Here is a 21868-nt window from a genome sequence, read left to right as displayed (position 1 = left end):
TGCACATCTGGTGCTTACAGACATCACTTATACGCAGATACGCTCTCCCTCACCCAGGCTTTGTACCCAGGGGACAAACACACTCCCTAACATTTATGTGTCCCTGACTTGTCTGTTTTTGTGGAGTCATAGAAAATATTGTACGTATGGCCACTGCCTTTCTCCTTGTTCACACACATCCATTCATTTGATAAACATTCTTAGCACATGTTCACCTAGCATTGTTACAAATGCCAGAAGCACTGTACCAGCTCTCAGAGGCTTGTTTCCTCACCTACATTCACAAATAGAGACATGCAGACTTTATCACCTTTGGGAAGAACATAATGTTTCCCACTCAACCCTTTAAACTGAGGGTGAACAGAAGGATTGTCTTCAACTGGTAGTCAGGGTAACTGAATTTCAGTCCAGAATCTTCCACTAACCAGCTGTGTGACCTTGGGCACGTCGCCTTCTGTGGCCTCATCTCTCTTTTTTGTAAAATGAGGATCTGTGTCAAAGATGGGTGATCTTAAGCTTCTTTCTCATTTTCACCTTCTCTAACTCTCTGACACTTTAATAAATGTAGGCCCTGTACCAGTTGTCAGAAAAGCTGAAGTTATTAGCTGGGGAAAATTGATGAAGAACCTGGAATTTTTTTTTTTTTTTAGTGGACTGTAGGAGATAGTATTCTCTGAGGCTGCATCAGAAACAGTGGCCTGAGCCCGTGGGATGGTATAGCTTGGCTATCTGTACAGGCCTCTCTCGTCTTCACATACTACAACTTCAGAGAAAGTTCATGGTAAAAGCAATTAATAGAGCATAGCAAAGGAAGAAGGGGAAACGGGTGACAACTGTGGTGGCTTCTTGTCCTTCTTTGATGGGGAAGGATGAGGGAGGCAGCAGGTAGGGGAGCGAAGGCTGCCCTTGAGGCCTTCACAGTGTTGTAAAATGCAAGGAACTGGTTAAGAGTAGACACCTTTACAAGGGTTTTGTCAAGATTTTTTCCCGTGTGTTTGAAAAGTGTCATACTCCAGTATAAGTAGTCTGCTCACTCAGGCCCCCTCCCATAAAAAAATCACCAAATAAGCCTTACAGAACCTCACTGCTGAACCTTTGCTAGCGAAGTGCTGGAACTTCTGCAAGTTGGGCGTCTTCTCCCAGACAGTGTCCAACGTAGGGTTTGGAGTTTCTTATCTTGTTCTCCCAGTGCCTGAGGAAAACTTTGATTTGCCCAAAAGAGATTCCCCAGGTCAAGGGAAATGCTCTTTGCAAGGACGTTGGCCCTCCAGTGCACACGAGTGAACACACCACTGGGGATACGATACAGACTGGTAACGTATACTGAGGGCAGGCCTCAGAGCTAACTCCCAGGGCTGCTGCCCCAGATGGCCTCTTCCCCCTCAGGCACCCACTGCAGGGGGTTGGCTGGTGCGCTTGTGTGTGCGTGCGTGTGCCTATATGTGTGTCGGTATGCTTGCGGAGCAGCAGGTTCAAGGACCAGCAGGAAGATTTGATCATGACTTCCTAGAGGCATCTGATGCCAAGGAGCCCTGGTTTCTTGTGGTTAATACACCTTGGCAAGGGGAGGGGAGCCAAGAAGGAATAGGAGAAAGGTGAGCATGAAATGTGAAGGCAGAAGGATATAGATAAAGACAGAGAGTAGAGCCCAGCTCAGACGGAGGTGGTTGGCGCCTCCTAGAAGCACCAGATGTGGAAGACGTTCTCATCTGTAGTTTCGCTGTGGAATCCAGGGCATATGTGGCTCTCCTGGGCTGCAGGCATCAGCCACTCTGTGGAGAGGCAGCTCTACACAAGGAGGATGCAGTAGCTGAGGTAGCCAAGGCAATTCACCCAGTCTGGAGTCTCCTGGTCTCACAGGAGGTAAAGGGACAATGCAGAGAGAGAGAACAAGGCAGGACTGATGACTATGGGACCCCTCTGGAGAGTGCACCCTGCACCAGAGCTGGACTTTACCTAAGAGGTGGACCCCCAAATTCAGTGCTCTGTGGTCTTAGCACACCCTCCAGTGGTGATGGCAGTGACTCCAAAGCTTTCCCACACCAGGATGGTTTCTGTTGGGAACACCACAGACTACTTATGCCTCTCAACACTTTTGCCCTCAAATTCTAGTCTCCACTTTCCCAGTCTAGAGGAAATCGAAAATCCCATTTCAGAAACCTTTTGTCCACCTTCCTTCTATCATTTGGTGACGCTTCCAGCCGGTTAAATATTGTTTAAGGGTCAAAAGGCAGAAAACAAACCAGAGAAATATTTTAGAAACAATTACCGGAAGCAGTGATTTAGGATAGAATATCTATCATCTGTAAACAGACTGTTTTTCATCTACTGGTCAATAATAATAGCCACTCTTTTATCACCTATGTTTCCTTTCCTGAGTTCCTTACATACCTCACTTAGGTTAACTGATATAAAACAACCACAAAACTCCAATTCACAGACAAGGTGACTGAGACTTAAGTGGGTTATGTAATTTGTATAATATTTGTACACAGTTTGTAATCTGACAAACTGACAGAGCCAAGATTCCAATTCAGGTCTATCAGTTTGCATGCTTTCACACAGAACTTTGCTGTCTACAGAAGAGAAAAGATTATTTAGATAGATCTTTCCTTTTTTAAAAAAAAATTTTCCTTCTAAATCTTTATTTCAACAATCAATTATAATATAAAAAGCATTTATTATACAAAACAAGATTTGAGAAAAAATACAGAAACATAAGTTTAACTGTTACTAATTTAATAGACTGCTGAGCAATGCTGTTAAAATACTATCCTTGATGTGACATTTTGATAAGAATTTTTGTTGTTACTAACAATTCCTTCCTATTTAATAATAGCTAACATCTGTAGAGAGCTTTCTCTATGCATAATTATTGGCATCATTAGCTTGACATCAGTTAGCTCCCATCAACTCTATGATGTCTCTACCGTGATTATTATTCCCATTTTCCACAAGAGAAAACTGAGGCACCAAGTAGATCATCTTTCCAAGATAATACTTGTGTATTTAATTTATAGGATATAACATTCCTCACTATGATTCCTCACTGGTTCCCTGTGGCAGAACGAACTTCTGAGGATGGGTGTGCTGGTTTGCAGGAAATGGGGAAAAGCTAACTTGCTGTGTGCATGAGAGTAATGAGTTTGAAGTGGGATGGGGAGAAGGGAATGAGCTGGAAGGCAGAGCAAGAGAAGACCCAGAAAGAGAAAAGACAGGATCCATCAAGGCTGGGCCCTACAGAGGGAAATGGCTAAGTGAGAAGAGGATACGGTACCCATGACGGAATCTGTGGGAACCAGAAATTTAGTAAGTGTAATTTTTGTCATTTGTTTTATGGTATGCAGTGTAAACATTCTCTTCTTTATGAAATCTTCAGTAAATTTTACATTGATTACTAATACTTTGTGTCAGAAAGCTGAGTTTTCTTTAGGGTGGAGAACTCAAAGACATAACCAATCAAATATAAATTGAAATGCTCCCATGGATTCTCAAAGGCTTATTACTGTCTTAAATCGGTATATTCATTCCTTACCAGGAGCTTGGCAAGACCTTACAAGGAAAAAGAACTTGCACATCAGGTCAGCTCTGAAAGCACTGTCTTTGGTATTGTGGTGGAGAGAGGAGAGAGAAGAGGAGATCAGGCAGGATACTTAAATATCCTCTGCCCTTGAGGTTTACAGTCTTACCAAATCCTAATGCCACCCCTATAAGTGTCCTATAGCCATATGAGTGCTGAACCCTTTTATTAGTTATAGTAATTTTTAGTGAATGCCTTAAAATGCTCTATATACAAGATCATGTCATCTGCAAACAGAGAAGCTCTGAAAACCAGTACAAGTTACCCTTTTGTGAGGGACACATACATTTATAAAGGAAATCTCCATTTATAAGCGTCTCCCTTTTAGTACCAGGAAGAGAAGGATGATTCTAAATCACAACAAACTTCTACCAATCGAGAAGGCACCCACTTAAATCTGTGTAACAACCTTACCCTTTTACTGTGTTTTTCCCAGTAACCTCTCATAACTGCCCTCCCCCTCCAACATCCTTCTTCTGTCTTCAGATAGTATTTAAGGTGATGGTGGGGAAAGTTTTACTCACTTTTCCTGGGTATCTCCCATGTATACAAGAGGTATACATGTTATTAAACTTCTGTTTGTTTTTCTCTTGTTAATCTGTATTTTATTACGGAAGGATCTCAGCCAAGAATGTAGAAGGGTAAAGGGAAAATTATTTTTTCTCCCCTACAACTGATTCAATCACTCTGAAAAACAGTATGGAAATTATCAAATAAAGGTGATAATCCACCAATTCCTTTTTTGTACACATGCAGCAAGAAAAATATACAAGAATGTTCACAGCAACATTATTTTCACTAACCAAAACTGCCAAGCAACCCAAATGTCTAAGAGTAAAATACATAAATAAATTATGGTATAATTAGTGGAATACCATACAGCAATGAAAAAATCATGGGGTCAGCAACTATGGCCCATGGACCAAATCTAGTCTAATATCCATTTTTGTCAGTAAAGTTTTATTTGAACACAGCCATGCTCATTTGTTTTTGTCCATGGCTGCTTTTGTGATACAACACGAGATTTCAGTAGTTGTGAAAGAGTGTAGCTCACAAAGCCTAAAACACTTACTACCTGGCTCCTTACAGGAAAAGCTTGCTGACCCTGAATTTAGAGCTAAAATAGAGATGAATTTCACATACATAATACTGGGGGGAGAAAAAGGCAATCAACACAATGATAAGGCAACCTACTGAATGAAAGAAAATAAGTGCAAATCATATAACTCATAAAAGGTTAATATCTGAAATATATAAAGAACTCATACAACTCAGTAGCACCCCCCAAAAAAAATCTGCTTAAAAAAATGGGCAGAGGATCAGAACATTTTTCCAAAGAAGACATACAGATGACCAACAGGTAGATGAAAAGATGCTCAACATCACTAATCATCAGGAAAATGGAAATCAAAACCACAATGAGATATCACCTCATACTTGTTAGAATGGCTATTATCAAAAGGACAAGAAATGACAACTGATGGAGAGGATGTGGAAAAAGGGAGTCCTTGTGCACTGTTGGTGGGAATATAAATTGGTACAGCTACTGTGGAAAACACTATGGAGATTCCTGCAAAAAATGGAAAATAGAGTTACCATATGGCCCAGGAATTTCACCTCTGGGTATTTATCTGAAGGAAATGAAATCACTATCTTAGAGAGGTATCTGCACCCCATGTTCACCACAGCATTATTCACAGTAGCCAAGACATGGAAACAACCTAAGTGTCCATCGATGGGTAATGGATAAAGAAATTGTGATGTGTATATACAATGGAATATCATTCAGCCATAAAAAAAATGAAATCTTGCCATTTTTGACAACAGGGATGGACCTCCCCATTTTGACAACAGGATTATGCTAAGTGAGATAAGTCAGGCAAAGAAACACAAATACTGTTTGATTTCACTTACATGTGAAACCTGAAAAACAAAACAAATGAACAAACATAACAAAACAGAAACAGAGTCATACATACAGAGAACAAACAAGTAGTTGCCATAGGGAAGGGGGGAAGGAGGAGGAGAGAAATGGGTAAGAAAATTAAGAGGTACAAACTACCAGTTACAAAATAAATGAGTTATGAGTATGAAACATACAGTGTGGGGAATAGAGTCAGTAATGATCTCACTTGTATTTGGAGTCTAAAAAAACACACAAACAAACAAAAAAAAACCAAGCTCATAGATACAGAGAACAGACTGGTGCTTGGTACTATAATTATTCTCATTTTCATTATCTGAATCCTAAAAAACATGGTCATGATATTTACAATGTTAAAAATTAAACAAGCACTATTTCTTTACAAACTACAACAGTCAAGCAAAGGTTTAAAAAAAAAGACTGTTAATGCTCAGGATTACAATGCACTTAATTGTACACTTAAATCATATTACTTGGAGTGATGCAAAAGCAGATAATCTATTACTGTGGATCCACAGTTGTTAGCGTTAGGAGTCAGGAGAAAAAAAGAGCAACAGCCATAATGAAGGCAGATGAGCTATGTCATATCTATTTCACACTAGAAATTGAAAGCTATTGTTTTCAGCTTATTTGTTTAAGCCCACCTCATGGGTTCTGTACTTTCCTTTCAACTTTCCATACCCACGACTGAAAAGCAGGAATTTTTATGTCCTGGGACACTGGATTTTCAGTCCTAAAATCAGGACAGTTCCAGGCAAACTAAAATGGCTGGTCACTCTGAATCAATACTGTCTTTTTCCACCCTCCTCAAAACTTCTCAGCTGTACTTATCCTTGATCTTTCTTAACTGAATTTGTCCTCTCAGCCACAGTCTTGACCCCCAGCCCTTGACCTCAGCAATCTTTCCCTCGACTCCTCCTTAATCTCAACCTCTCAACCCTTGTAACAACTGTCAACCTCAATCAATCTTACCTTCTCAATTCCTCTCAAATTTAATCCACCTTATCCTCTCAACCTTATTTGAACTCAACCTCACCTAAACCCTGACTCTTGACTTCACCTGAGTCTGACTTCTCAACAGCAACCAACCTGGACATCTCAATCTCAGTATATCTTGTTCTCTGATCCTTCTCACCTCAACTTTATCCTCTCAGCCTCCTTCCATAGACCTTGACCAATCTCATCCTCTTAACTTCAATCAACCTCATTTCTCCCAACTTTGTTCTCTTTACTTCGACCCCCTCATCTAGACCTCTTCTGTTACTGCAATCTCCCTCACTCTCTCTTGCTATGAAAATTTACCCAGTCCTCAAAAGCAAAGCCTCAAGTCATCTGATATTTATTCAGATTTTAATATTATATGTCACTATCAATTTGCTGCTAAAAATTTTTCTGGAACCCATTCATTTCTATCTTCATTGCAAATGTTTCATTTCAGATTCCATTATTGTTCATCTATACTACTGCCAAAGTGTCTTAACAGGTCTCTCCATCTCCACTTGAAACAATCTCTTCCCTTCTATCTTGCTCCCCCAATCTCCCCTCTATGTTAGCCACTCTATGTTATATAATACTAATCATTTCCAGCATTTAGCTAACTCTTACTCATTCTTAACCTTAATTCAAAGGTTGATACCTCTATCAGACCTTCTCTGATACCCCTTTCCCAAGTCTTAAACCGTATGCCTCTCCTTGAAGTTCTAGAAATGTTTTACACAGAGTTCCAATATAGCATTTCACTGGGCATTGTTATATTGTATGTTTGGATACATTTTTATATTAGATGTCTCCCAGCCTTGATGATGCTATAAGCTTTATAAGAACCAGTTTCTTGAATCTTTATCTGTAGGATCTAACACATGATAAACACATGACAAATATTCAATTATTTTTCAAATATGTGCATGACATCCCTATTCCAAAAGCCAGGTTATTATAACTTTCATCTTAAAGGAAAAGGGAAAAAATTCCTTAATACAATAATTGGGATGCTAACAGAAACTTTAAAACTCATTTCATAATTGCTCTATTCCCTCATAGAAACTATGTATTCCTTTTAAATTTACTATTTATTCTAATACCTACTGTCTTTAAGACTAACTAGCATTGGTATTTCTCTTAAACCATAAAATTAACTGAAAAAAATTAATAGGCCTTTAATACTCTAATTTCCTACCAACATTACTGAGGTCTGCTAATGAAATACAGCTGACCCTTGAACAACACGAGTTTGAACTTCGAGGGTCCACTTATAAAAGGATTTTCCTCAGTAAATAACAGTTGCCCTGCCATATCTGCGAGTTCTGCATCCGTGGATTCAACCAACTGCAGATCGTGTAGTACTGTAGTATTTATTGAAAAAATTGCCAAGATATGGGAGCAACCTATGTGTCCATCAACAGATGAATGGCTAAAGAAGATGTGCGGTGTGTGTGTGTGTGTGTGTGTGTGTATATATATATATATATATATACATATATATATATATATATATATATATATATATATATATGTATATATATATGTATATATATGTATAATGTAATCTTACCTAGCTAAAAAAAAAGAATGAAATTTTGCCATTTGCAGCAACATGGATGGACTTGGAGGGCATTATGCTAAGTGAAATAAATCAGACAGAGAAAGATAAATACTGTATGATATCACGTATATGTGGATTCTAAAAAATACAACGAACTAGTGAATACAACGAAAAAAGAAGCAGACTCACAAATATAGAAAACAAATTAGTGGTTACCAGTGGGGAGGGGGGAGAGGCAATTGGGGTGAGGGCGTGGGAAGTACAAACTGTTGGGTGTAAAACAGGCTCAAGGATATAATGTACGACATGGGGAATATGGCCAATATTTTGTAATTACTGTAAATGGAAAGTAACCTTTAAAAATTGTATAAAAATTTTTTAAAAAGAGCCCAAAGATCATATATCAATCTCTTTTTTTTAACAGCTGTTTGTATTATTTTTATTTTATTTATTTTATTTTTTGGCCTCGCCATGCAGCATGTGGGATCTTAGTTCCCCGACCAGGGATCGAACCCGTGCACCCTGCATTGGAAGCGCAGAGTCTTAACCACTGGACCGCCAGGGAAGTCCCCATATATCAGTCTTAAAAAGCAAGATAAAACTCAAGACAGCTTAGTTTACTGAGTATTCGTGTCTCATAAACCAGAACATACATGTACACATGTCAAACTCCAATGACAGTTCTTACTTTAATCTTCACAGCATCATAATGGATTTGTGAAAACTCACGAAGACCAAAAGAACCTCCAACAATCAGCAACTGAAACAAGACAGGGAAACAATTAAACAAAATAGAAGGGCAGAATTCAGTCTATCTATACATTACTTATCTGAACACCAACAGTGGCAGATTATACAAAATCCTATAGATTATTTTCCCTGGTGAGTTACCATTCATCTTTTCAGAGTAGACATAGTACACACTATCACTGGGAAACATTTTAGCACATGAGCAAATACCAAAATCATTACCCCCATCTGTACTTGACCTTATGATTTAAATATCACCATCAGAAGCATTATATTACTTGATTCTTACAAAAGACCTATGAGCTAAGGGAAAAAGAATACACTCAGTAGATGAGGAAATAAAAGCACAGCCAACTAAATGACTTGCCCATGATTGTAATGGGTAAATCCAGGAATAAAATCGTGGCCTTGCTTCTTCAAGACTAGAATTCTTTCAATTTTACGATTTTGCAAAATAGGCCAATTAGAGAGCATTTTTCTCCATTTTCTAATCAAGTGATAAAACAATCTCATGAAATATGTTACCCTTCTCAGTATGTGGTACACCTTAAAAGAGCCCATGAATTGCCATTGCTGCTTTAGCATCTCCTCCGATAATCTAATGGGCTTTACTCTCATCCTAAAGCTGTAAAAGTCTAGCAATTTGGAAAAAAATTAAGTTTGATCCCTACCATCAATATATTAATATTACTAATTAAAGTAATACAAACAGATAAAAACACTGTAAAATATAAAATTCTATAATTTTGAAGTTGGAATACCGACAAAACCTTGAGGCTATGAATTTAAAAACCCAGTAAATCTGACCACATAAAAATTTGGTCTCTTACCTGCAAATAAATGAAATAAAAATGACATAAAATCAAAAGATAACAAACCAGGAAAAATAGCTGTTATATATAACCAGATAATACTTCTAATGTCAATATGCAATCATTCTTTGTATAAGTAAAATAACTTTTTTGTCTCTTGGTGTCAATGAAAATGAGACACGCTGGGACCTGGGACCTGGGACCCTTTGCTGCAGTGCTTGCACCTGGACAAACTTCTCCTCCAGCAACAAAATACAAAGAAAGTACAAGGGACTAAAAATTACTGCAAGCATGCACAGTTGGGGCAGATTATGGACAATAAGATACAAAAAGACCAAAAACCCAACTGCCACTTCTGAAGAGCAGGGAGCAAAAACAGGGTGTCAGGAGCAAAAGCAGGGTACTGCGCATGCCCCTGCACTCAGCACCACCAAAGGGGTGGGCAGACCACCTAAGCCACCCCTTTAGCCCCACCCATGGACACATCCCTACGCTCACCCCATATAAGGAATCAGCTGGCCCCCACCCTCAGGGATCAAGCAAGGGAACCTGTTAACTGTTTTTGCTCCCCCCTGCTAATAAAGCCTTGCCTGAATTTCTTGTCTGGCCTCTTATCAATTTCTATTGATTAAGGAAGGCCAAGAACCCCGGGTGGTAACAAAAAGACACACCTGTGATTTTCCTAACTCCTTCTCAGCCTCCCTTTATTCATTCTTCCTCACCTTCCCATCTCAAAATGTCTGAGTATCTCAAAAGGCTCAGTCTTCACACCTTTTCTACCTATTCACAACCAACAGAGTCCCTAGGCAATGCCATCCAGTTCCATGGATTTAAATAGCTTCTATAACCTAACAACTTCCAAATGCACATTTTCAATGGGAAACATCCCACTGAAGTGAAGACCTGCCCTCCTACTTGACATCTCCACTTGAAAGTTTAACAGGTATATATAAATTAACATGAAAAAAATTCTTGATTTTTTACCCCAACACTCTTTCTGCCCCAATCTGCTGCTACTCAATCTTTCACATCCCAATTAAGGTCAAATACTTTCATCCAATTACTCAAACCCAGCTTCTGTGGAGTCATCTTTAGCTCCTCTAATTCCTATCTCACATCTAACCCATCACTGAGTTCTGTCAAAATATTTCTTGAATCTGACAATTTATAACTATATCTTCTTCTAATATTCTAGTCCAAGCCACCATCATCTCTTTTCTGGACCACTGCCATCACAATACCCACATGTAACATAATAAAGAATTTGTCTGGTCTTGGTCCTGGGTTCTTGGGAGGGAGCTACTCACTTGGAATTTCCTGAGTGACAGGAGCATCTTTGTTATTAGGACCATAACTGAGATTATGCTAATGAGGTGACTCATTGTGGGTCCCTAGATAGTCACAGGATAGAGGCTGGTCATGCTGGGATGATCAACCATGTGACTAGAGGGTTGGGACCTTGAGCCATGTGATAGCCACCTGACCTCCTGACCTCCAAGGAGGAAAGGGGGGCAGGAGATTGAGTTCAGTCACACAGCCAATGATCCAATCAACCATAGATGATGAAAATCCCAATTATAAAATCCCAGTGAAAAACTCTGGATGAGCATCCTGGTTGGTGAACACATCAATGTGCTGGGATGGTGGCACACCCTGATTCCACAGGGAGAAAACAAGGAAACTCTGCCTTTGGGATCCTCCCCAGACCTTGCCCTAAGGGCCTCTTCTTTCAGCTGTTCCTAATTCATAACCATTATGATAAAACACTAATCCTAAGTATAGTGCTTTCCTGAGTTCTGAGTCATTCTACTGAATTACTGAACCTGAGGGGCTATTAGGAACCACTGAATTTGTAACCAGTTGATCAGAAGCACAGGTGGCCTCATATCGCAGAGCTTTCAGCTGGTGTCTGATAAGGGGAGTTTTATGGAGAACTGTGCACTTAATCTATGAAGTCTGCACTAATGCTACATAGTTAGTGTCAAAACTGCACTGTACTACCGACCACTCATTACCATGGTATCTACCCTCCTAGCTAAATATCTTCATTTCTGCACTAGATCCCAATCGTCTTATATACTGAAGGGCAGTGATTCATCAAAAATCTTGCTCACCACACTGCATGATTCATCATAAAAAATGCTATTATTTCTCCCATCTTATTAACAAATTTCTCTAGACCTTACTTCCCCATCAGTTATTATCCCATTTCTTTGTTCTTACCTGCAGTAAAATTTCTCAAACAAGTTGTCTATGCTTGCTGCTCTTTCCACTTTCTCTTAGACCCATTCCAACCATCACTGACATCTATGTTACTAAATGCAATGTTTAACTCTCTGTTCTCATCTTATTTCATGAGCAAAATTTGACACCGTTGATCACATTTTCCTTCTCTTCCCTTAAACCTGGTTTTCCTTTTACCTCACTGAGAACCCTTCTTAGTCTCCTGTATTGGTCCCTCCTGTACACCCCAACCCTCTGGACTTGGAGTAGCCCCAGGGCACAGTGTTTGGTCTTCTCTACCTACATTAATTTCTACCCACAAGTTTAACGCAAGCATGGTGACTGTTGCTAAAGTAGAAGACCTAAAGAGAATATAAAGTTTCCTAACATACTATACAGAATGTCCAAGATAAAATAAAAATTCACTTGTCATAAGAAGAATCAAGAAACAGCAACTTGAATTAGGAAAGACTATCAAGTGACATTAACAAAGATTTTAAAGGAACCATCATAAAAGTGCCTCAAAGAGCAATAAACAAATGAAAATTTAGAAAAATCTCACCAAAGCCCCCCCAAAAACAAAAAAAAGTGATATCAATGAAATGGCAGAGTAAGAATCTCCAAAACCTTCTCCATTAACACAATGAGAACACTGGCAAAAGTTGTCAAATCTACTTTTACATAACTTTGGAAATTAAAAAAGGCCTGCAATAATGTTGGGAACATTTACGTAAGAAGAATGACTGAATCTCAGTTAAAGCAGAAAGCTTGGTGGCATTTTTAGTCAACCTATTCCCACGTCTGGAGCCCAGCTCCTTGGTAAACATGAAAACCAGTAGTCTAAAATCATGATATAAAGCAGTAACCACTGGAAGGGGCATAATGGTGTGGAGCTCCTTAAAGTCTTATTCCCTGAGAATTTTCATTATTTGACCAGTCTGGTGGTTCCCTGGAAGACCCACTCACAAGGCTGTCTTTAGTTTTCCTGACTTGGAGCTCAACTAGAGCAAACAGACTTCTCCCTGGAAGTGTTTGCTGAAAAAATTCAGAGTCCATTGTTTACATTATACTGCCTGAGGTGGTAGATAACAGGGCAAGGAATAGTCTAACCAAAAAACTCAAAAGGAAAATATGAGGCATAAGGTGACCACTGAGGACTCTGAAAAGCTCAAACATATTCCTGACACTCTGGAAGGACATGCACATGAGCAGAACTGTCCACATGCCCACAGCAGTGTGTAAGCTCAGGAGAGATCTGAGAAGGCCCTAAACACTCACCTATGGCTAACCTTGAGGCTCTGCGCAAGCAAGAAGTTAACAGCTTAAAGCAGAGTTTGTAACCTGCCTGAGTACTGAAGGCATGCTGAATCAAGCACACAGAGCCCCTTGACAAAGACTGGGAAACTTACTGGTTCCAGGTGTTTAAGAAAACCTCTGCCCAATAAAAAGAATAACAGCCCCATTTAAAAATGGGCAAAGGACTTGAATAGACATTTCCCCAAAGAAGATATACAGATAACCAATACTCCATTGTATGAACGAATATCCTGCACCATTAGTCATTACGGAAATGCAAATCAAAACCACAGTGAGATACCACTTCACACCCACTAGTAAGGGTTTAATTAAAAAAAAAAAAGTGGACAATGAAAACTGTTGGCAAGAATGGGAAAATCAGAAGCCTCGTATATTGCTGGTGGGAATGTAAAATGATGTAGTTTTTGGGAAATAGCTTGGCAGTTCCTCAAAATGTTAAACATGAAGTTACCATATGACCCAGCAATTCTACTACTAGGTATTTACTCAAGAGAAATGAAAACACATCCATACAAAAATCTGTACATGAATGTTCATAGCAGCATTATTCATAATAGCCAAGAAATGAAAACAACCTAAATGTTCAGCAATGAAAAATAAATATTCCAACTGGTGGAATATTATTTAGCCATTAAAAGGAATGAGGTTTTGATACACGTTACATGAATGAACCTTGAAAACATTATGCTAAGTGAACAAAGTCAGTCACAAAAGACCATAAGTTGTATTATTCTATTAAATCTATAGACAGAAGTAGATTAGTGGTTACCTAGGATGGGAGAAGGGTAAGGGAGAACAAGAAGTGGCTACTAGTGAGTATGGTGTTTCTCTTAGTGTGATGAAAATGTTCTAAAATTAGACTGTAGTGACAGTTGCGTAACACTCAACTGAACAGAAAACATTAAATGGGCTAATTTTTTAGAATGTAGAAACCAGTAGTCACTGGTCAGATTAGAAAGGTAAATTCTGGGGACTAAATGGGCAGTGTGGAAACTGAAACAACAAATATATTCTCTTTTTCAAGTGCTTTGTGAGACAGGGGAAAGAGAATATTATTAGCCTATACCTGGTACTCTAAGTCCTCTTCTGTATGTTGCTGAATAAAGATTCTTATGAAGCAACCATTAACATTTACCTAAGAGAGGAAATAATTTCAACTTGAAGTATAGTAGTATACTATAGTAATTATGGCATATTTGACTGATACATGATGAAGACGGTGTATCTTTTGAGCTCTTTCTAGCAGTGTTGGGTTTTAGAGTACTGAATTCAACATTTTCCTCTACAAAAGTAGTTATATGTCTAGGACCCATACTTTGAAACAGTACAGACCTAGGTTCCAGTATAGTACAGGTCCAATATAGACACAGTATAGAGAAATATACTTGGGAAGAAGTCTACTATGGTAGTTTCCATTCCATGAAATAAAACAAATGAGGGAAACCCTAGAAGGTACTTTAATACTAGTGGTTTTAAGAGCTTAGCTTTGATGATTTTGAAAGATAAGAAACAAAATCAAACTGTCTTCCAGTGGGACATGCAGGTGACCTCAAGGTAGTGACTACAATCACAGTATTTTTGAATGGATCTCTATTTTGTGGCAGGGGAAACTACAGGGAGGATAGTTTTTACACATTCTCTGTCAGCTACATTGTCTTAGAGTTTTCTTTAAACTTTTAGAAAGATAGATAAAAAGGAATTTCCAAAGATGAGCAAGAAATCCACATTCATCAAAGATGAGTAAAAAAACTCATTACTTTTCTAAGGTCACTTCTTTCCTTTAGTCCTGCTTAAACGCAAAAGCTGGTAACTTCACCTGTACCAAATCCATACCAAAGTAATAAACTATTTAAAAGAAAGTGGACTTTGTCCACATGCTTTATATTTAAATTGTTTCATTTACTATGACATCAAGGCTTGCTGAAGCAAAGTAACTTGCCAAGGTCAAACTGAAAAGAAAATGAGTGGTCTCGCTGGACTCCAACTCGGGTTGGTGTTAAAGTGTTAAGCCAACATCAATCTAAATTTCAAGACGAATGCAACTTTCTGGGAACTCCGCGTAGGAGTAGATGCAAAGAAATAGACACCAAAACTACTTTCAACGTGCTTTAAAAATATCAACTATAATTCAGCGACCATCTTTTGAGGGCTGCTACAGTGTGCTACATTCAACTCACAAGGATTTATTTAACTCATAACAACCCTGGAAGAATTAAGCCAGTTCACAAACTAATAAGCTGAAACCTGAAGATGCCCGAAATTATACAGTTAAATTAAGTAAATACAACTAGTTCCAATGATCCAGAGTATCGTCAAGCTGTAGCTGGGGGCGGGCGGGCGCGGAGCGGGGGTGGATGGAAGTTTAGTAATCATCCAGACTTGGGTTAAAATCTGGTTCTGACATCACTCTTAGAAGCACATCCAGGTAACTACCAAAGAGGTAAAAGGGGGACTCGAGATCCCACAACCAGCGCGGGGAGAGACTAGGAGACTAGGACGGCCTAAACGCCAGCCCCTTCCTAGCCCAGACTGCCGTTCCGGGTCGCACGCGTTACAGTTTCACCGCCCTCTCCTTCCAGCCAGAGTTGTGGTCCCACCCCTTCCGGAATCCCGCCCCCACTTTTTTCTCACTGCGTTCACCAACGTGGGAACTTAGTAGCGAAAGGTCTTATTTTTGCGCTTCACCGCGTGGGCGAACATGACTGAACTCTCTGACTCGCTTGGATGCCCAGCCAAACAGGCCAACGTAGCCTCCCGAATCTCAGTGGCTCTGGGTCCCTCCCGAGGAGTAAGGTCCTTGACTGACCTCCTTTCCTTGGCCTCCCAGTGCAGGGCCCTTCCAGATAGGTCTCCGCCAGGCAAAAGCAATCGATCCGTAGTAACATACTCACGCTTCCCCCCGGGAAATTCGAGGGTCAGCGGTTTGGTTCCGGCAAGCTGGTTTGCAATGGGACTAAGAGACTTAAGTCGTGTTTGTAGTAATCGTCAAAGGATATAGAAACCTGTAGCTCCTGTGTTCTGGATCTCTACTTAGAACACTCCCTGGCACATAAAATCAGCTCAATAAAATCAGGTTTGAAAAAGTTACTTTGAAGCCAGTACTCTAGCCTCTATAGTTATTTGTGGGATAGGGATGAGGCAGGAGATAGATGGGCTCCAGGCTAGGCATTTACAACTGGCCTCCTGTTCACACCTCCTGGGGTGAGAAGAAGATGAGCTCCAGGCCGGACATTCATTACCAGCCCCCTGTTTGCAATTCCTGAGGCAAAAGACAAACGGGCTGCGGACTACATATTTATGACCAGACTCCTGTCTATATTTCGAGATCTGCACTTAAATATAAGAAACAACAACAGGAATAGGGTAGATAACCGGACATTGGACACTTTTATGGCAGGGACAGAGAGGGGCTAAACCCTGTTAAAAGATCAAGAGGTCATACATTTCCCATCCTTGGGGCAAGGGAGACATTGCACATGCGCAGAAAGGCTCCTTGGGGGTTAAAAAGGAGGGGGCACTACCCCACAATATGTGATGCTAAGGCCATCCCATAGGCCTCTGGGCTGTAATCCATCTTGGAAAAAAATTGCCCACTTATGTTGGGGAGGGTCCTAGGGCAGGTCAGGTGTGAAAAAAGAAATCAGATAATTGGCCAAAGGTAAACAAAGACCTGGAAGAACCTCCCTGTATAAATGACTTAACTGCCTCTTTACTGTGCTTCTCCTCATTAGGGAGGCTGCCCACACCCTTTCTCTCCAGGCCTGCATCTCTGCCTTGCTTCTATCTTAACTAAACAAACTTTCTCTGTGTGCACTCCCACTTGTTGTTGCGCTGTGTCTCTAATAATAAACTTGTACCTGTTTTTACCGTTTTTGTCTCCATGAGAAATGCATTTTTCACTGGGGGCAAGATCCAGGGGGCATGGTGGCCAGGATTCCTGGTTTTCATCCAGGCTACCCAGGTTCAGTTCCTGGGCAGGGAATTAAGATCTCGCTTCACACCACCCCTCACTGCTGCCTCTCTGAGATCAGGTAGTTCACCAGCTTAATAAAAATAGGGGGAAAAAGTGCTATGAGAGTTTAGGTTGAATGGTAATTGGTGTAATGTCTTGGTATCAGTGAACCTTTAATGCTAGTGCTTTTACTGCCAGATAGCCTGTAATCTTCAGTCATTTATGAATGTCTAGTTTCCACTCAGTCACCAACCATCCAGCACGCCTTTCTGTGGGTCATTAGAAACCTCGAGGAACACAGAGGTGAAAAGATGATCCCTGCCTTAAAGAGGCTGGCAATCTAATGGGCATGCAAATGAACCATGGGTAGCTTGGGAAACAGCCCCTGACGTGTGCCATTTGCTAGGGTGAGTCAGAGAAAGCTTCAACTGTCAAGTGTTTGAGATGACATAATAGTATAGAGTGCAGGTGACATAAGACTCACATTTCCCATGCTATCCCTGAAATCTTTCCATCTATCCCTGCCTCTTTATTGCCACTGAAATATTCCTGGTTTAATCCCTTATCATCTTTCCATCTATTAAATTTGCCCCTAAGTGCCTCTAGAAAAGAAATTCCTGATCTCCTTCCTGCCTTTAGGCTGATCTAGTTAACACTCATATCTAGGCCCACCGGGTCTAAAACAACAACACAAACAAACAAACAAACAAAACCTTAATTATAGGGACTTCCCCGGCAGACCAGTGGTTAAGACTCTGCACTTCCAATGCAGAGGGCGCCGGTTCAATCCCTGGTGGGGGGGAACTGAGATCCCACATGCCATGGGTACGGCCAAAAAGCTTAAAAAACAAAAACAAAACATTAATTATGAACTCAAGCCTATCTCCCACACTGCTGACAGTTATCTAAGAGACATAAATAATGATGAGATTCTCTATTTTTTTCTGCCTACAGTAGTCACTCTAATTTTCTTAGCAAGTAATTGAAGGGCGTTTGTAATATGACTTTGGCCTGCCTTTTCTGCCACTGTTCTTCATTCACTCCATGCTCCATCCTGGAGGAGATATTAACTCCCTGAGTAATGCATGAACTTCCACATCTTCCAGATGCCACTTTAGGGAAACCAGGTTCTTGAAGCCTCCCTTACTCCACAGGCAATGTAAATTATTTCCTCTTCAGAGCTCCACTAGTCTTTGACTAAAATATATCACAGAGCTCTATCACACTGTATTATTGGTTTTGGTGTACAAAGTCATTGTTGTCCAAACAGTATATAAGAAAGATGAAAAAAAGGAGAGTGGAAAGAATACTTCAGGGTTTGAATTTGAACTTTGGGGTTTTGTTTTGGGTTCTGGGGCTGAGCAAATGTATCAACCCCTTCCCACAAAGCATCACCTGAACTGAACCAGGAAGATTTTAAAGTGATCAGGTAAGGTTTATTAAAGTAAGACTGCTAATCCCTTCCCTTACCCCTATTTCTCCAATCTTCCCCTACCCCAATCTCTCCATAAAAGAGACACCTTGCAAACCTGGGGATTGGAGCAGTAAGAAAGGTGGGAAGACTTAGCCTAAGAGGTTAAGTCACACTACATAGTTGGTAGTGCTGGGAGAAAATTATTTAGATTCATGGGGAAGAGTCTGGAGCAGTTGTAGAATACAGGAGAATTTAGGATTGCGGAGATGGTCTTGTGAACAGGGTTGCTTTGGTTTATGAATAGAGTCTCCTTCAGTTCTGTGATTCCTTTGTATTTTATTTTGAATTGCTTGGCTTACACTTTTTGTTGTATGTTTGTTTGTTTAATTCACCTCTGTGCAGAGACAGAAACATATAGGGCCATAGGATTTATTAGAGAATGTATTGTGAAGTATGCAAAAATTTGTATATGGCATTGCCTCTCACCTTATTCACTTCTTTTGATACTTCAGAACTCATACAGCATCCAGGTTAGTCAAGTGTATTACCTCTCCAACTTTTCCTCATATCTTAAATGCCGAGGGCACTGTTCTAAAAGTCCAGACCTTTTCGTACCTTTTCACTACATAAAATGTCACCTTATGGATCTGACTCCAATAAAGGTTGGCACTCAGCTTATAGTTAATAAAGGATTAAATCATATACATGTATTCTAAGTAATGCCATAGCTAATAATCTGTTATTCTTTTCAGATAAAGCATATATTCAATTTAAGTAAATATAGGTCTTCAGTCTCCCATTTAGTCCATCATCCAAATAGGCACGTATTAAGAACCTTGAAATGATCTTGAAGAAGCAAATAAATAGTAAGAATTACAAGTATGCTGGAAGATTTTCATGAAACAAAATTTGGGGCAGTGAGGAATTTAAGAACCTAACAAATAATATATATTCTCACTGTAAGCATCACTACTGTATACCTTAGTATATCTATCTGTGAAATCAAAGTGATATTTGTCATCATTTTACAATTCTCACAAAAAACACAAAATAGCTCATCAGTATGGCTTCTGCTGCTTTCCCATAAATATGACTCAAATCCCATCTGTGTGTTTCTAGTGTTAATAAACAGAAAAATAGTTGACCCAGCCATCTTAACTGCCACACTTCCATGTGGCAGTTTATAAGAATTTACATCCAGAAAACAAGGCATCTCCACCGTCCATGCCAGTCCCTCAGCACTAGTATGTTCTTGATATCTAGCCAAGTTACATAATCCTTCAGTATCTGCTCTACCATCACTTAACTCATGCAAGTATATGGGAGTGTTGTTATCAAAATCACCAATTTGAGAGCTTTAATACTGAAGTTAGGTTTTAGAACTATGGCCAAATTTAATGGCTATGGTACAGAAAGATTACCTCATGAATCATCTGGTTTCATAATTGACATCTAGTATATAATTTAATTCACTAAAAATCTTAAAATTTTGGAAGAGCATGATTCCAGACTCATTTTACAGGTGCACAAATTGAGGCTCAGAAAGGATAAGAAGCTTGCACAATAATTCATACTTGTACTATTTGTGAACTAGTACAAATGCCCCAACTTGAACTAAACTTCCTATAACATTTGACAATACTGATTATCTCCTTCTTGAAATTCTCTCCTCCCATGGCTTCCATGAACGTTTGGCTCCCATGGATCCTCTCTCCAACTTTGGGACTTCTTTTTGTCTTCTTCAGCCTTACAAACCTTCAACTGGGGTCTTTAGCTCTCTTCCATTTTTTTTATTTGTCCCAGTGCCTCTCAAACTGTAGTGTGCACAGGATCCCCTGGAGACTTTATCAAAACACAGATTGCTGTGTCCCATCCCCAAGGTTTCTGATTCAGTAGGTCTGGAATGGGACCTGAAAAACTGGATTTTCTAACAAGCTTCCAGATGCTGCTCGTGGTGGTGGTCGTCCAGGGACTACACTATGAGAACTATTGCTGTATCCTCTTTTGCTAGGTAAACTCAACTTTCACCTTGGCTTCAAACTTTATCACAGTGTGTGTGACTTCTGGTACATTTCTAGTAGCCTAAATGGTTTTCTAACAAACACCTCAAAGTCAACATTCCACAAAGATCTCCTTTTGGAGGGGGTAAGAAGTCTTTCCCTCCATTCTATCTAATTTCTATGGCTAGAACTAGAGAGTTGGCTACTCAGTTTCCAATTCAGTCCAATTTCAAACCACTTAAAATTAGCCCGTGACATTAGTCAATTAGGAAATTCACTGTTTTGCCTTTATTGCACATTTCTCCAATGACAGTGATCATTAACAATCCAGTTTTAGAATTATTCATGTACTTGTCTTATTACTTTTTATAAAGTATAGGCTATAGGATGAATGGGACTATGTCTAACACATTTCTGTCCTCCATGACTTTTTTCATAGTCCTAAACCATAATTCATACTTTTTGAAAAAACAAATGAAATGGCAACTGGAAAGGTGGCAAGAGTTTCCCATACCATACTATACAGTGAAGAATCCCCCATTAGTGATTCCTAAGCCAAACAAAAATCTGCTCCATAACACTTTGGAGAAAATCAAAGGTAACTCTTCTATACAAAAGTGCTAGAGATCTCTTCTGTACAGGTTAGTGAAAGCAAAAAAATTCAAAGTTAATTGCATTGTCTTGAAGTACACTTACTACCTTGATTAAAAACAAGTTTCATGAGGTAGAGAAAATCAGGAAAATTCTAACTTTCCAATTACCATGGGACTAAACCCCATTGAAAGCTTTCTGAATACTGTCAATTAAGCTAACCAGGGCTTCCTTTTTGAGCAGGTGAATGTGTGCTTTTATGATATAAGTCAACGGTGAAACAGGATTTTATCTATTGAAATTTATGTTTAAAAACCTTTGCAGGAAAACATATTTAGAAATGTAAAGACAAATCTTTGAATCCAGGACAAGTAAAGTGAGAGAGTGTCATGGACATACATACACTACCAAATGTAAAATAGATAGCTAGTGGGAAGCAGCCGCATAGCACAGGGAGATCAGCTCGGTGCTTTGTGACCACCTAGAGGGGTGGGATAGCGAGGGTGGGAGGGAGGGAGATGCAAGTGGGAAGAGATATGGGAACATATGTATATGTATAACTGATTCACTTTGTTATAAAGCAGAAACTAACACACCATTGTAAAGCAATTATACTCCAATAAAGATGTTTAAAAAAAAAAAAGTGTATTTTAATCTGAAGATAAACTTTTTGGAAAGGAAACCATTAAAAAAAATGGCCTATCTGTATGTGTGTTTTAAGTGCTTGAGTGACATCTGTTGCTCTGGTTTAAAAAAAAAGTCA

At 39.5% G+C, this 21868-nt stretch overlaps 1 protein-coding gene across 2 annotated transcripts in view; it reads right to left on the bottom strand.

Moving 5' to 3' along the window:
- Positions 1-16036, bottom strand: part of SYNJ2BP (synaptojanin 2 binding protein) — an 81459-nt gene extending 65423 nt beyond the window's left edge. Inside the window, exons 1-2 of one of the 2 annotated variants that reach the window (XM_082384368.1) lie at positions 15955-16036; positions 8735-8806 (exon numbers count right to left, since the gene is read on the bottom strand). The gene's annotated coding sequence lies outside the window, so the exon portion shown is untranslated. The remainder of the gene's footprint in view (positions 1-8734; positions 8807-15954) is intronic. The other variant, XM_082384369.1, reaches the window with a different exon arrangement.
- Between the last annotated feature and the right edge of the window lie 5832 nt (positions 16037-21868).

This window comes from Balaenoptera borealis (genome assembly GCF_965194805.1).
Source record: "Balaenoptera borealis genome assembly, chromosome: 3".
Taxonomy (NCBI): Eukaryota; Metazoa; Chordata; class Mammalia; order Artiodactyla; family Balaenopteridae; genus Balaenoptera; species Balaenoptera borealis.
The sequence above is the reverse complement of the archived record's forward strand: the minus strand, read 5'-3'. Positions and strand labels throughout refer to the sequence as shown.